The following is a 17,044-nucleotide window of genomic DNA, read 5'->3' as shown; positions in this document are numbered from 1 at the left end:
GTGCCAGACCAATCAGCTAGAAGTTCAGGGGATCGCCGCATAGGCAACACCTGCCTGCTTTTTAAATCCAGACTTCCCTTGTAAAAAGGGATCAAACAATGGACCAAAACTTTTAACATAACATGACTGCGGTAAGGGCAGAATGGTAGCGCTGTTGCCTCGCAGTAAGGAGACCTGGGTTCGCTTCCCTGGTCCTCCCTGCATGGAGTTTGCATGTTCTCCCCGTGTCTGTGTGGGTTTCCTCCCACAGTCCAAAGACATGCAGGTGCATTAGCAATCCTAAATTGTCCCTAGTGTGTGCTTGGTGTGTGTGTGTGTGTGTGTGTGTGCCCTGTGGTGGGTTGACGCCCTGCCCGGGGTTTGTTCCTGCGTTGCTCCCTGTGTTGGCTGGGATTGGCTCCAGCAGACCCCTGTGACCCTGTGTTAGGATATAGCGGGTTGGAAAATGACTGACTGACATGACTGCTGTATTATTTGGAATAATTTAAAGTTGTTAATCAAGTATTACAAAACTAAAAAAAATGGAATTGACCACACGCTACATATCTGATTTAATCTCAGCTCTGCTTATAACAGAGGTACCAAGTCCTCTTATTAAGGGAAAGACTGAGAAACACATATAAGAACAGGGGTTTTACTAACAGTCAGTATGGGTTCAGAAGAGAGAGGTCGTGTCTTACCAGGATATTGGAATTCTATGAGGAAGCAACAAAAGGATATTATCAAAGAGAAGCATATGATATTATTTATCTTGACTTTCAGACAGCATTTGATAAAGTACCACATGAGAGATTGGACATCAAACTAAAAAAAGTAGAAGTTCAGGGTGATGTTAATAAATGGGTACAAAATTGGCTCATACACAGGAAGCACAGGATTATGGTGTGAAAAACCTCATCAGAATTAGGTGGTGTTGAATATAAGTTCAGTGCTAGGGCTGCTGCTATTTTTAATACTTGTATATATAATTGATCTGGATAGGAATAAAAGTAACAAGCTGGTTAAGTTTGCACATGATTGGCAGATAAGCTATAATCCATTGAATCATTACAGAGAGACTTGGACAGTATATACGTTTGGGCGGATTTGTGGCAGATGAAATTTAAAGTAAGTAAACGTTAAGCATTACATGTAGGAGGTAAAAATGTTATGTTCAAATACACAATGGGTGGTCTGAAAATCGAAAGTGCACCTTATGAGAAGGATTTAGGAGTCGTAGTGGACTCAGCACTATCAACACACAGATAGTGTTCAGAAGCCATTAAGAAGGCTAACAGAATGTTAGGTTATATAGCACCCTGATATGTGGAGTACAAGTCACAGGAGGTTCTGCTCAAGTTTATAATGCACTGGTGAGGCCTCCAATGGTGTACTACGTGCAGTTTTCATCTCCATGCTATAATAAGGACACAGCAGTGCTAGAAAAGGTTCAGAGAAGAGCGACCAGGCTGATTTCAGGGCTACAAAGGATGAATTATGAGGAAAGATTAAAAGAGATGAGCTTTTTCAGTTTGAGTAAAAGAATTTAAGAGGATGATTAAAGTTATGTTGGCTTCATTGGACAGTGACCTCCAGCTCTCACAGGTGTGGTTCGCAGCCGAGTGCGAAGCAGTGGAGATGAGAGTCAGCACCTCTAAATCCAAGGCCATGGTTCTCAGCCGGAAAAGGGTGGAATGCTCTCTCCGGGTTGGGAACACAGTACTGCTTCAAGTGGAGGAGTTCAAGTATCTCGGGGTCTTGTTCACGAGTGAGGGAAGAATGGAGCGGGAGGTTGACAGACGGATCGGTGCAGCATCGCGCAGTAATGCGGGCTCTGCAGTGGTCCGTCGTGGTGAAGAGAGAGCTGAACCAAAAGGCGAGGCTGTCGATTTGCCAGTCGATCTACGTTCCTACCCTCACCTATGACCGCGAGCTTTGGGTAGTGACCAAAAAAGCAAGAATGCAGATACAAGCGGACAAAATGAGTTTTCTCTGCAGGGTGGCTGGACTTTCCCTTAGAGATAGGGTGAGGAGTTCAGTTATCCGGGAGAGACTTGGAGTAGAGTCGCTACTCCTCCACATTGAGAGGAGTCAGTTGAGGTGGTTCGGGCATCTGATTAGGATGCCCCCTGGACACCTCCCTCGGGTGGTGTTCCGGGCATGCCCCACAGGGAGAGGGCCATGGGGCAGACACAGGACACACTGGAGGGATTATATCTCTCAGCTGGCCTTGGAACGCCTCGGGGTCCTCCCAGAGGAGCTGGAGGAGGTGGCCGGAGAGAGGGAGGTCTGGGCTTCCCTGCTTAGGCTGCTGCCCCCGCAACTCGACCTCGGATAAGCGGTGGATAATGGATGGATGGATGGACATGACTAAGTGCTTAAAATTATGAAGGGAATTAGTATAGTGGATCTAGACAGTTAAAATAAAATGAGTTTATCAAAAACATGGAGACACAGTTAGAAACTTGTTAAGAGTAAAGTTCACACAAACATTAAGAGGCTTTTCTTTACACAGAGAACCATAGACACATGGCGTAAGCTACCAAGTAGTGTGGTAGACAGTAAAACTTTAGGGACCTTCTAAACTCAATGTTATTTTGGAAAAAATAGGGTGAATAGGATTGGCAAGCTTTGTTGGGCTTGAATGGCCTGTTCTCATCAAGATTGTTATAATGTTCTGGAGGGTCATAGTGGCTTTAATGACTTATCATTTAATTAGTTATTGTGCTTCTTGTTAGAAGTAGTAGTAGTAATTAGAAAGAGAATCGTTTAAAGAATAAAGTATAACTTAAAGTTGCCAAAATCATTATTTGTTTATCCTATAAATAATTCTGTAATGGAGCCATTAGTTTATTATTTCAAAGTGTCTATGACCAAGTTGTAACAGAGGTAAGGAAAGCAAAAACTGGATTTAGAAGACATTAAACCTCTGGAGCTCTTGGGCTTTAGCAGTTCAACAATATAAAAATTTGCTTGTTTAGCTCAAATAGTGCCCCATCTTCTTTTGGGCATTTTATACTTCATTGCCTAAGTCATTGTCTGAATGTCTAATTATGCTGTAGCCACTCTACAGTAGATGATACGCCCTTCAAGCTGATAAGACACTTCGTAAGATAACTGAGAAGCCGCCAAAATGATGTAGTGACGCATAGCCCCACTGCAAAATCCTAAAAAAGAAAACAAGAAAGAAAGAAAAAGGGTTAATAACTACTGATAATGCTGTCACACATTTTATTACACATCTAAATGACTACCATATGCATAACATAAACAGCCAAACCAGCTGTGCTAAGCAAACTCTGAAGCAAAATAATTTCAGTATGCAAGTATTACAGTTTAACATTTAAAAAAAAAAAAAAAAAAAAGTTCATAATACTTATAAAAATGTCAAACTGAAAAAGTATGTTTACAGCACCTTATTGAAATCTCCTGCAGCACTTGCTTGGCATATTTCTTATTAACTAAACAATCCAAATGTTTGGTGCATAAAAAAGCCGTCACTCCAGTACTTTAATGCTTTGTTCTTGGGTTACTGAGAGGGCCAGCACTTGTGGATTAAAAAAAATAAAACACATAAAGGCAAGTCACTCATTAAGGCACAAGATTAAGAACCTTGTATATTTCAAAATCAATCCTAACTGACACTGGCAGCCAGTGAAGTGTGGCTAAAACTTGTGTTATGTGCTTATATACTCACTTTTTTAAGAACTCTTATTGATATGTTTTGAATAAGTTGTAGATTTATTAAGGCTTATTATTGAAATCCAGTAAAAACTACATGTCAGTTATCTAGTTGACTAAAAATTATAGAACAGAAGTATTAATTTCTCAGCATCTTGCAGTGACAGGAAAATGCTCAATGTGTGCCATCTATCTTTGTATCCTCTATAATGTGGGATTTGACGTCCAGCTATCACTCAGTAATAGCATCTAAATTTGTAACTTTCACTTTGTCTGCAAGACTAAATAATCACATTTTCATACAAAGTAGCATTTGCATTTTCAGTTTTTTAAGTCTAAGACTTACTGTCACAGTCGAGATGTAATTTGTACAGAAAAGAAGAAAATAAATGGACTAGCTGGAAGATGAAGGGAATTAACATAAAAGAGAAACCTTGACTGGACCTGAGTCAAAATAAAAAGGCAATCGAAAAAACAATTTGCAAAATCTCAAAGCATTAACTGAAGTCTAAAGTTGACTAAGCATGCAGAAAGTCCTGACTACCAAACAATATATTAATATCCATGCCAGCAATGTCTAAACACAAAAAATTAAGAATTCCAGCACTTGAGAATGTACAAACAGTTTATATTCTTTTGTATTGTATGAGGGATGTTCAAAAAGTTTCCACACTTTTATATTTTCGTTGGAAACGGTGAAAGCGGGAGAAGTAGTAACTGGGCATTAAAAAGCTGGTACAACGCTGGGAAATTGCATCACAAAGGAAGGTGACTAAGTGGAAAAGTGATGTCATTTGTTTTTGAAATTCTTAACAAAGTAGGAGGCTCTGCCCCCTGCTCACTTCACTCGCCAACCCCTGTGAGGGCGCTAACGTATGGGGATGCGGATGTACAATTTAAACAGATTGTTATTTTCATGGGAATTGTTACATATGCATAATAGAACTAACTATTTTACATTACAGCAAGTAATTAACCATGGTAAAAAATAGTAAAATGTAATAAATTGAAAGAAAATTATGTTTCATGTTTCGTTAGTTTTTTCGTTGCGTTATACGTTTTAATTCTTTTTGGCTTTGAAATTAACATGCAAATACTTTTTAAACTTACACTTTTACTGTAAAAACAATATTTGAAATTAACTTTTCATCAATATCTCATTGAATTTTGATTCTGTGTTTGGACTTACATCGTGACAACGCAACGTATAACTGCCCGTGAGTAAATATCGTTTCTTTCTCTCTATAAAATAAACCGACTTTTTTGAATGCTTGTTCCTGTGATTTGTTAATTGTCATAGCAAAAGCTATTCTCATGGGAAACTGTAAACGTCTTAATACACATGGCATATCAAGATCTCCTTTAGTGTCCAATGTTATCCATGGAAGATGTACTACATTACCTTTCTTGTTGCCTTTTAAAATTTTACATGTCAGAATTGTTCGACCAATTTTGAATACAACTAATCTTGTCCTATTGCATGGCCCATCACTCATACTGTACATAAATTACGCAATAACATTACGATACATCCTTCTTTCAACAGTAATTTGGCCTAGAGTTAAAAAAAAGTGCATAAACTTTTTGAATGTCCTTCGTATCTTTATTGTAGTGACCCGGCAGAAAAAAAACGTTTTGCAGGGCTAGTGGCCTGTCGGAATACCAAGAAAAACAAGGGCAGAACAGTCTACCTGCCCCACTAGAGCACTGTTAATTATGCTAAATGTGAATAATAACAGACCAATTAATGTTATGAATCTGGACAGGGGTGGATTCATCATGCAAAAGAGCAACTGAAAGTTTCAGGGGGCAGAACTCCCTAGGAAAGGACATAAAACAAGGGATTCAACTGATAATTTGAAGCGCGGGTTGCTGGATAGTTTGTGGAACATTTATCTGTATGTCCTGAAGGAGAAAGAAGTGTGAGTGATGTGTTCTGGGGGCCGTAACACCAGGACAACTTCAGTGTGTGGTAATGTTGTAGTGGTGCAAGTATAATGTATTTTGGAGCCATGACATGAGAATGATGTTAGCGTGAGTATGTCTGCAGTAGTGGTGAACATACAGTCACAACACTGGACAACAAAATTAGGCACCCCCCTCAGCCAGTAACAGAGGTGTATATAAATAGTGTAACAAAAATACAGACATTGAAAGAGGTTTAGGACACCCTTGTGTAATTGGTTGAAATGAAAGTAATCAAAAAGTCAAAGTAAACATGAGTAAGTTATCACAGATGGAAGCCAAAAAGGGACTGCTTTAAAATGCTGTATCCAGTTTTATATTACAGGAATGAAGGGGGCAGGTCCAGGAGGGCGGACGATGGAAGTGACGTCAGAGGTGGTAAGGCTGTCAATGTTCCATTATGCAGAGGGAGGAAGAGAAAAGACATTAAACAACAGCGCCAAACCCGGGCTTGGAGGGTAATTACCACCGCCACAGCCCTTAAGCTGCCTCCCATGCCTACATGTATGACAATAGTTAAATTTAATAGAAATTTTGGCATTTTTTCTTTATAGTTGTATTTAAATAAAATGGCCAAAGTACTGCTTTTTCTTTGATCTCCATCCCAGTGTAAGTTTTTTATTTAACCTGTATGATGGCCGTTCTGATCCTGTATTAAGTTAAGAGTGCTATAAAATGAATGATAATTTTATTAAAAATACAGGCAGAAATTGTATCACTTCATCTGTTTTTAAACAATTATTGTTATTTGTCTCTGGTTAATATAAGCAAATAATAAAGAATTTTACATTCTTCACAAGCAAGAGAGTTAAAAAGAAAGAACAAATGAAAGAAAATTAGGAGATTCCTGCACATTAATTAGGGCATCATACAAAGAACTAGATTCTGGTTTAAAGAAGGAGTTTAAGTCAGAACCTTATACTAAGAAATTAGATAAAGCACACACCTGCATCAACTGTGGCACTAGGGCTGCCCAAACCTTGCTCTGTAATCTCTAGTTACACTTCTATTAGAGCAGTACCTATGGGACCTCTTTACAAATAAACACTTCTGCTCTGGGTTGGACACGATCATTAAAACCAATTTACAGCAAAATTCTGGCACCATTGGGATTGGGCTGGTTGTGACCAATCTGCAGAAACTGTTAGCCGGTTTAAAATATACTGCATGTAGTATGCAGGGTCTTATCACAAGGTGGCTTTTGTTTCAGTAAGTCACACCTTGTTAGAAATATACAGCTACAACAAAATGAGAGAGTGTAGAGAGCTTCTCCTTTGTCCTTATGCCTCTGCATGTACTGTAGCACTGAAATGCCCAAATAACTAAGAACTCCAGTAATCTTCAAAATCGTAAGAAGTCATAATATTGGAAAAAGTTTTGCATTGTATATGTTTTTATAAGTCAATGTCAATTTATTTATATAACACATTTAAAACAACATGTAATGCTGTGGCCAAAGTGCTTTACAATAATAGAATAAAAGAAAAACAAAACAATTAAAAACATAAATAGAAATAAAATATATGAACATAAAATAAGATACATAATAAATAGAAGTAATGTTATATAATCACAATGAGGAAACCATCAGCATTACTGAAGGTCACGGATTGCAAGTGAATAGAAATGAGTCTTTAGTCTTGTTTTGAACAGTTCAATTGTAGACGACTCCTTTATATGATGAGTTAAAGAATTCCACAGGTGAGGCGCAGCAGCTGCAAAGGCCCTGTCCCCCTTGGTTTTACACTTGGTACGAGGGACAACAAGAGACAACTGACCAGAAGATCTAAGCACTCTGGATGGTTGGTGTAAAACACACAGTTCAGATAAATAGGCAGGAGCAAGCCCATGTAAAGATTTAAAAACTAGAAGCAAGATTTTAAAATCAATTCGAAAACTGACAGGCAGCCAGTGTAAACAAGCTAAAATAGGAGAAACAGAGTCATACTTTCTTGCCCCAACCAGAAAGCGAGCGGCAGCATTTTGGACCAGCTGTAACCTGTGTATCAGAGATTTGTTAATCCCAGAATACAGCCATTCATATATAATAAAATATATTACTGTATATAAATAAGTCATTTATATACAGTAAATAAGGACCTCATCTCTAGTAAGCACCACTGCTGGCATCCCATAGAAGAGGCTTCCTAAACTGCATGCTATTCTCTGCTTTCTGCCACAATGAATACTCATCTTTCTGCAGATGCTGTCAAATATTAAACAATCGACTCTCAACTGACTGCATGCTTCTCTGTTTTCTTACTTTCTTCATGTACTTTTTGACTTGGATGAACTATAGTGTCCTCCCTGCTTTCACAACTTTATATGAATGTCAGCACATCATAATTCTCTTCAAACATGTATATTGTAATCTGAGCAGTTTGACAGAGGTAATGCTATTAAAAGCATCAAATGTATAATTGATTGGGTCTGTTTCTCAGTAGGGTGCCGTGGTAATGCAGTGGTCAAAGCTGCTGCGTCAATGCTCCAAAGCCTAAGGACTCAAATCTCTGCACTGGCTTCATGGAGTTTGCACCTTCTCGCAGGATCTTTGTGGGATTTTCCTTCAGGTATTCTGGATTGCCACCCACATTCTAAAGACGTGTATTTTAGGTTTAATGGCAAAACAACGTTTTGCTGGTGTGAGAGAGTATGAAAATACTCTATGATGTACTAACAATCTATACTGGGTTGACTATCACGTTATACCCAATTTTGCCAGGTGGGCTCCTCTCTGAACTGGATATGTGGGTTGATGGATGCTTTTTAATTTAGGATTTAAATTTGGTCTGCCAAAATTGCTAAACACCAGATGCCATACAGCATTATGTGTGCTGTGCATCAAATTATGATCAGACGCTTTACAAGGACTAAAGGAACATAATTTTATTATGCATAAAACAGTGATTACTGTTAAAGATGTTCCTTTCATTTACCAATATTCATATTTTCATGTTATTACTGTACAAAAGAGTACATTATAGAAAGCTAGAAAAAGGCTGTTTGCAATTACAATGCTGCGCAAAAACAGCTATTTAAAATAATAGCTACTTGCATTTATTGGGATTTGTTTAGAATCTTTGATCTTTCTATTGTTTAGATCGCATGCTAAGACAATTATTTCCTTTTGTGGAAGATTTTCAGAGGTTTTTCCAACTGATTAACAGATTAAAGTGCCACCAGAACTTCTATCCTTAAATTACTTCTCGTTGTTATTTAGAATTATGCGCTACTATGCTGAGAACAGCGTAAGATGTTTCTTTGTCTATTTGACAAAAACCGGGTGACATACAAAACTCCCCTTACAGATTTTGAGGGTGAGTTGCGGTTATTTTTATGTGTTTAAATACAACAACTCTTGAAAAGTATGAAGAAAAGCTTTTCTTGTTATTAGAACACATATCCATTAATTGTTAATTAAATGACCCAATTCTGCATAATTAGATTTGAATTCTGTCACTTATTTTCATGAGCATATAATTAATCACTCTTGTCTGTGAAAGCAGTTACATGAATAAAATGCTGTTAAATACATTACAAGCTATTTATATATGAATATGAATTTCCATGTCATGTCACGGTAAAACAATAACAAAGCAGCAACTGTATCTACTTTAAATCTAAACCAGGCTTTCCCAGGAGCAGCAGATTTAATAAAGAAATTTAAATACATGCAGTAGACCGTTTATTCTTCATTGTACCCTGAGACTCTTCCCAAACCCACCCGTCCATTTTCTGTTTCCACTTTCTTCACTCCAGGCTTGTGGAATTTTCACCGCCTATCGTGAAAGCATCACGCACAAGGCACGGATTCAATCCTAGACAAAACAATGGAATACCACAATTGTGTGCACACCCGTAACCACATTCAGCATACCAATTTACTTTTTACGTGACTATTTGAAAGCTTAGGGAAATCCCACGCTTGTGCTGGAAAATGTGTACATTTGACTCAGACGGTGAGTAAGACTTGAATTTGAGTCTATGGAGCTGCCTGACAGCAGTATTAATTGTCCATCTGTGCTACTTCTTAAATAAATGTTACATGTACTTTATAAAGCAATTAATCAGAAAGTTAAAAATGTGTTGCTCTCTGATATTATTACTGTTTTGTTTATACCACCGGACATAGTACACATTGGGAAAAGGGAAGCAATAGAATGAGGGAACTGTCGCTCAAGAAGACATCTTGGTAGAGATATCTTTGCCTTTTCAGGACACCACCCTGACAGCTTTTTGAACCCAGACTGATGCAAAACGAGCTATATTCCCTCAGTCCTCTGGGAAGCAAAGGCAGTGTTTTGCTGCTCGACTTGAGGTTCCCATGGAGGCTGATGGGAAATGTAGTGTTTGCCAGAGTCTACGTGGAAACAGAGTGAAATAAGTGCTTCCAACCATGTATAAGCTTGGAGTTGGGAAAGGACCTGAAGTGAGGGCTTGCCTTGAGGATATCAGTTAATATTTGAGGAGAAATAATGAGAGGTAGGCAGGAAATAAACAATCATTTATTTTGTTAGAGAGTTTTGGAAAGTGTAGGTTTCATGAAATGGAATCAAATCTATACAAAAAAGTTTGAGGCCTCAAAAAGCCTTTGCAAGCCAATCCAGGCATCTTATGACTGCCTACATTAGGCCTCACCCAATGGAAATAACTCCTGAACCCACAGGTCTGCTTCGGCCTACGCAAGACTAAAGGTGTAGAAGCTTCAAAAATAAACTTAAATGTCCCAAATAGCAAAAGTGCCTTTCAAAGAATGGAAACCTTAAAAACCTTGGTTGATGAGACCAACTAAATAATGCATCTCTACAAATAAAGAAATATTTATTAGAAAAGAAAAAAATGCCACAAATTTTCAAAATGAAGCAAAAACAGTTGCCAAGAAAGACAGTTCACAACCAACAAGTCTCAATTCACAGTTCATAAGAATAAACCAGAAATTAGATCCAAAAAATAAACACAACATCCAGAAAATCTCACAACAAACACCATACTCACTGTAACGCCAATAGAACTGACCTAAGTAGCCTGAGGGAAGGATCAGGAGTGCGAATGTCTGGATGGTCCCACCACTTGGGGCTTTACCCACAAAGATCATGGAAAATATTCAAATTTAAAGCGACACTACATACTGTAATTATAAGCATAACAGAACATACATTAAAATAAAGCACATAACATCCTTTTCTGTATTTTATTTACTCCCCCCATGTATGCTGACTGGAGAAAAGCCGTAGTGCAAGAAATGATGTGTAAGTCAAAACCAGAAGTGAGAAACACAATCACCACAGCACAACACGCTAACCAGAAATCAAAGTCAAAAAGGAATATCCAAGAAGTTAATCACCAAATGAAGAATGAAGATCGCACGCAAAACATAGTAGTGTTTATTCAGTCTTGGATATCGAGAAATAGCTCAGGTGACATTTATACTGGCACGCTGGTGAAGGCATTGCTGTGCCTTTCTAATGCATTATGGGGATGTTCCCATTGAAATGGGTGATGCTAATATTATAAAACAGGAGCAGTGATTGCCAACTTAAAACAGGACCAGGTCTGATAATAAAAAAAATAATAAACTTTTAAATAAGCTTTCCAATCGAGGAAACAGACGACAAAAATGGATTCTCGGCATATGAAAAAAAACAAAACATATATGACATAATTTACAAACAATCAGAGAATTCAGGAGAAATTATAGAGAATGTCAACCATGACACCAGTATATCCTCCCTTGTGTGATTATTTGTTAATAAAATAGTCTTTGACTACTTACATGGACTGTGCAGGTGTTTTCTAAGTATGGAGTCAGCTCAAGAGTTGCCCTGTTTGTCTTAACGGTGACCAAGACAGGATTCAAGCTTGGCCTTGTGGAGTTGTGAGGCATCAGCGCTAAGCACTGTGCTACTGTGCTGACATAGAGTCATTATAATATACTGTACATACTATAATGCGATATTCTCAAACCTGTTTAATCCAGTTTCGTGGTTATAGGGAGACAAAGTCTATCCTGGCAGAATCAGGTACAAGGCAGAAGCAAATCCTGGACAGACTGATAGTAGTTGCCAGAAAACCCACATAGACACAGGAAGAGTGTACTGTACACACTCCAGCTGCACAACTGCATTACAGTGATCCCTCGCTATATCGCGCTTCGCCTTTTGCAGCTTCACTCTATCGCGGATTTTATATGTAAGCATATTTAAATATATATCGTGGATTTTTTGCTGGTTCGCGGATTTCTGAGGACAATGGGTCTTTTAATTTCTGGTACATGCTTCCTCAGTTGGTTTGCCCAGTTGATTTCATACAAGGGACGCTATTGGCAGATGGCTGAGAAGCTACCCAGCTTACTTTCTCTCTCTCTCTCTTGCGCTGACTTTCTCTGATCCTGACGTAGGGGGTGTGAGCAGGGGGGCTGTTCGCACACCTAGACGATACGGACGCTCGTCTAAAAATGCTGAAAGATTATCTTCACGTTGCTATCTTCTGTGTGCAGCTGCTTCGTGAAGCGACATGCTGCACGGTGCTTCGCATACTTAAAAGCCAAACAGCACTATTGATTTGTTTGCTTTCCTCTCTGTTTCCTTTGAAGAGGAAGATATGTTTGCATTCTTTTAATTGTGAGACGGAACTGTCATCTCTGTCTTGTCATGGAGCACAGTTTAAACTTTTGAAAAAGAGACAAATGTTTGTTTTCTGTGTTTGAATAACGTTCCTGTCTCTCTACAACCTCCTGTGTTTCTGCGCAAATCTGTGACCCAAGCATGACAATATAAAAATAACCATATAAACATATGGTTTCTACTTCGCGGATTTTCTTATTTCGCGGGTGGCTCTGGAACGCAACCCCCGCGATGGAGGAGGGATTACTGTACACACTAAATTCAGACTAAAGGCCCAAAGCATTGATGGCTAATAAGGAAAATAAGAAGTTCAGAAAATCACAATGAAAGCATTTTTTGGGTAGTTTGCACTTTATAAAGCCTCTAAGCCATAGGCTCTTACACCACCAATGTAGGCTTGGGTGGTCGTTCAGTCGTTCAGACTTGTAACCGGGGACCATGCTGCTCTGCATTTGAACTTCTAGATTAACTGAACACGCTGCAATTTTTTTTTCTCCACATGTGATGCTTCAACACAGAAACACCCCATCAGAGTTCATAGTCTTATGTGCAGCGTTCTTACCAAAGCTCATTTTTAAGGTTTTGTATGTCTTATGCCTTTCACACATTATATTATTAATAACCATCTAGAAGTTAATGGAAATGAATTAGCATCTCTTATTTAGCACATGGAGTATTTCATGCCAGGAGCTACAGCATAATAATTCTTACTTCTAAATGGAAAGCTTTTACAAGAAATTAAGGAAGCAAACTGTTAACCAGATCTAGAGTTTTTAAAAATTAAGCAAGCTTTCATAAATAGCATAAAGCCAGCCATTTGTTCTAGACGTACTTACAAATGTATTGTACTTTGGGGTTGCTAGCAGTAATGGGAGATATGGAGTCAAATTCTTCCTAATAAGAACAATATTTTTCATAGCTATTCAAGCTTTCAGCTTGAAAATTGTTGCTGGGAAGGAATATCTGTTTTCTACTTGGTAATTCTATTTTTGAATTTTTGTACACTGAAACCTGTATATTGAGAGTTAATATTCCAAAGTTGGATGCTGTGAATTGAAAAGCAGAAACTCCTTAAACAATGCTCAACTTGTTCAGCAAGTGACTTATGTAGAAGTATACAATTGCCAGATCAATAGGTAGTGTTGTTTTTGGCAACAGTGATGGCACGGGTTGGTCACATGCTACCGGGTCCTTCTAGGATCCTCTTGAACTCGCCCCCACTGATAATGTACCTGAGGTATGAGCCTAGCAAATTAGGACACACACATAGCAAGGTGTAGGTGCAAAAGTGTATAGTGCTTTTATTAAAAACCCAAACATACAAAGTCAAAGTGTCCAAAAAGTCCATAAGTAAATAAATAATCCATAAAACATCTAGGTGATAATGGAGGTTAAAAACAAGCCATAAATAAATAAATCCATTAAAATGATGCAGGAGTCTCCTCTTTAAAATCACAGTCTCCAGTGCCTCCCTTTAAAACTGACATCTCTCCAGTTTATCCTATTGGGATCTTGCAACCTGGAGAGACGTCAAACAACAGGTGCAGACACCCTTCAGACCTGCTCAGGTCCTCGCCACCCATTCTATGGCTATCCACGGGGACCTCCAAGCTTCTACCCCTTCGACTCCCACTGCCTTCCTGGACTTACATGGGGAGTCCTCCGGTGTATTGTGGTTGCTCCTGTTCCCTGGCTGCTCAGCAGGAGTGACATTTAGCCCCCTCTTGAACACTGGCCATATGCTCCTTTCCCAGGGGCTTCATTCCTGTCCACCTGCTTACTTTCCATCGCAATGGCTCCTTTGCACTCCTGCCCTTCTCTCGCCCGTCTTTCAACCTCCACTCTTTTCTTTTTCCTTTGTATTTTTTTCTCTGGCTATCTGTTTCTCCCCTTTCTGTTTCATGCAAGCTCTTTTATTCTCTGCTGCCTAACTGGGTAGGGTGTGAGGAGCCACTCCCTTCCTGGCATCATTGAGGTGCATGGCTGATCCACCTGCCTCTGCATGGGTATGCGGTGCGGTCAGCCAGTTCCTCAATTAACCACGGAGTGAAACGCACTCATGCACACCCACACCCACTTGGAGTCTGCACCTTCACGGGCGTAGTTATTTATTTAAAGTTTCCCATCTATTGTTAAGCTGTGGACACGCTGTTCCACATTAACATTTTATAGTTTCTTCTAAATTTCTGGTTGCTGCCATTTTTAATTTGAGAGTAACAGAGTGATAGGATCCAGAACCCATGGCCCTGAACTGGACAAAGTAGGTGCAGATTGATAGGCAAAATGTCCAAAAATCATAGGAGGCATAGTGTGAATCACACAGTGAACTTAATCCTAGTATACCGTACTTGAACAAGATGAAGAACCATAGACTTTTTTTGGACAAGCAGAATTATTTGATTCTTCCTATACGGTGCTTATCAATTTAATGCAGACAGATGCAATTCTAACATTGGTATCATCTCACTAGTGTAAAGGGTGTAATATTTAACACAAGGCCACAATATATGGTGACAACCTACCTCCATGCCTGTTACCCCAACTATGCTTTTTAAGATTGAACAAGGATAAAACTTGACTCTGCATCGATTAGGTAAGGCATGTGGGTACAGGAAGCACATTTGAAACTGGTTTGCTGAATAAAATGGAGTTGGGTAAAATTAAAATATTGACTTCTATATTGAGATGCTCAAGATCTAAAACTTTCAAAATAATAAGTAAACAATTGTCTTGTCTTCAAGTAAAAGCCTTGTCTTCCAGTAAACACAGAGAGATTGGCAAACTTACCTAACCATGCAAAGACAAAACGTTGGTCAGTTGTTTCAGGCTTTGAACAGAACTTTCATTATTTATCACAGGTTTGACTTTTGGTACCCCAATATTTGCTTTCCTAGGAAGGGCTATGTATGTGATCCCTCAGTAGGTTGAACAAAACCACTTCTCACCACTTTCCAAGAATCTGAAAGTCTCAAAGTAGTGTCTCTGTCTCCTGTGCAATATCAAAGAAGTGAATTATCTACTGTAAGCCATCATTATGACATCAATAACTTTCAGCAGTATTGTCTGGATCTGATTTTCCCCTTAAGTTATCTGAATTCAGTGCAGCGAATCAGTCACAGAAAGCCACTTATGGGTGTTCACCAACAGGTTTTGGGTTGCAGCCATTACATATATCAACCATCCTGCGGACAGAGTTTCTCCTATGTGCCTCTGCTACTGAGTCTTAGAAAGGCTCCACTTGGACTCCTTGACCTTTATAGATACTCAGTAGAAGGCTTTCTTGATGCAAGGACTGAAATAAAACCAAGCAGTTGTGCCTGCTGGCTGCTCCCAGGTTGGCCCTCAGTATCTGTTTAGTTTTGCAGTCTTTCTAGGCAATGCTGTGTCCTTTGGAGCCATCACACAATCAAGTGGTGATCTGTGAAACAGTCTTAAGGAAAACACATGATTTCTCCAAGGAGAGCATTTAACTATCCATGTACAAGAAGGAGTAAATGGGACTCATTGTATAAAATTTAACCTGAAAATGATTGTAATTCTTTTCCACTGTTGATCAGAGTGTTGAACATAAAAATTGCTGTCTGTGAGAACTGCCTTACATTATGGAAAAATACCGTAATAAAGTGTGGATTAAAATATTACTGCACATGAATTGCACAGAGCCACTTTCTTAGTGTTTGACTTGTCAAAATATTAAAACCATTTTTAGGTAGACATTTGCAATTGTCTTATTATGAAATATTTTAATATAATGAAGAGTATATTCTATACATAGCCCAGGGGTAATAAAAAAGATGACAACTCTAAGGTGGATGCCTTTCTGATTCTATTGTAATCTTTTTTTATCTTTGACAAAAGATCAAATGTTTTACCTTTAAAGCTATTGGGACGTATCCTAAAGTGACATTATAACTTAAAAATGTAAAACTGACCTACAATATATCAGTTTATGAGGTATTTATTAACTTAAGTATAGCGTACCATGAAATTCTTGCTTGCATGTGCTAATCTACATACAATATGTCTCCACTGTCTGTCACCATAAATAGTGAGTAATGAAATGTCAGTCTTCCTTACCATAAATAACTACCTGCATCCTAAATGGCAGGTTTGCGCACAAGGGATCGAGATACAGTCTCCAATCATGTTAGAACACCCCCTGGCACCACTGGCACCAGCTTCACATTTGGCACACTGAAATACGTAGCAATTTTACGTAGCTGCTCCAATTTTTTGTAACATTGAAAAGGCAGACTTAGTCATGGGATTCGCTTTTGACCCCTGGAGGTAGTGGCAGAGGCGAAAATAAAGACAAAACTGATTGCTATCATGAACAAACACATTCTCTCTTAGATACACTTGACACTGAGGATTTTCTGCTAACAAATTGTTCAGTGTGTCAAGAAACACTGCTGGGGCTCCTTTATACCAACAGCAATACAACTGCATAATGCCTCACTGTGACTGTGACCACAATATTTATCGTTTGCCAAGTCAGAAGTTTTCTTTCTTCTCAGTCATTCTGGTGTATCTTTCAGTGGGGGTTTGTTGCTTCTCATAATCTACTATATAATAAAACACCAAGCTCTGTGTGGCCTGACCCTCAGAGCAATCTGATTGGTCAGTTTGGCTTTTGTGTGATTGGTGAGTTTGACTTTTATGACATAACAAAAGAGGAAGAGAGAGTGTGAGACATACGAGAAGGAGTAAAGGCGTCATGCTGACAGAGTTGCCTTCAAAGACAAAATGTATAAAACTGGACAGGAGGTGGGAAAGTTGCCTCAAAACTAATGACC

Source organism: Erpetoichthys calabaricus, chromosome 14 (genome assembly GCF_900747795.2).
Source record: "Erpetoichthys calabaricus chromosome 14, fErpCal1.3, whole genome shotgun sequence".
Lineage (NCBI taxonomy): Eukaryota > Metazoa > Chordata > Cladistia > Polypteriformes > Polypteridae > Erpetoichthys > Erpetoichthys calabaricus.
This window is presented reverse-complemented; position numbering follows the sequence as displayed.